The sequence below is a fragment of the Acyrthosiphon pisum genome, chromosome X (genome assembly GCF_005508785.2).
Source record: "Acyrthosiphon pisum isolate AL4f chromosome X, pea_aphid_22Mar2018_4r6ur, whole genome shotgun sequence".
NCBI classification, from domain to species: Eukaryota; Metazoa; Arthropoda; class Insecta; order Hemiptera; family Aphididae; genus Acyrthosiphon; species Acyrthosiphon pisum.
Genome location: NC_042493.1, coordinates 74,737,849 through 74,738,865, shown reverse-complemented (window position 1 = coordinate 74,738,865; position 1,017 = coordinate 74,737,849).

Genomic DNA, 1,017 nt, shown 5'->3' with positions numbered 1-1,017 from the left:
GTGGGAGAGTTGGCGATGTCGCGCTGTAGCCCGTGGTGGCGGTTGACAAAAGCATAGACCGGTCGCTGCGGTACCTGTACTTTGTACTGGTTGCCGCTGCGTACCGTGTCAAGCTGTAAGATAGTGTTATCAACTGTTATCTCTGTCTTTTTCCCATAATAGCTGATCTTTGATCTCCCAACGATGAACACCTCATAACTTTCATAAGAGGAGTAGGGAGGCACAACCACTTTAACCCCAGGGATGCAAGTGGAAAGAATAGATAATTGTTTTGCTAACAAGCCTGATACGAATAATTGTAACTTTAATATTAATGGTTTTCAATTATTTCACTCTAAAGTTAAGAGAAACCAGAATGATGGTATCATTATATTTATTAAGGATAATTTCTCTGTTGATTTTAAAGAATACGGCTGTAATGAATGTAATATTGTTAACTTAACGTTATCTGATATGTCATGCAACGAACGATTTAATATTTTATGTATATATAGGTCCCCGCCCTCGAATAGCGATGAATTTCTGACCTGTCTATCTAACATCATAAAAACTGATAAATCTTTGATTGACCGTACACTTATTATCGGAGATACGAACACTAATATAATTGGTACCGACAATAGAGATAATGAATATCTAGACTTGTTATCGTCATATGGGTTTCACTCTTTTGTAAACATTTATACGAGACTCCCTACTACCCATACTCACTCATGTATTGATCACGTATTTGTTAAATCTAATGACGATAATATACTAAACAATATTCAAGCAGGCGTACTACAAATGTATATCACAGATCACTGCCCAGTTATAACATCGGTCCCTCTACTGAAATATAAAAGTCATAAAGACAATAATTATAAAAATATTGTAGATTATAAGTTAGTGAAGAATAAATTAGAAAATGAAACCTAACCCGCATGTGTTGTCTCCGTCTTACATACGTACGTTATAGTAAATTTTCGTTCGCTAGTTTCAACAGGGTGCTGTCATTTTTGATTTTAGAGTGAATTG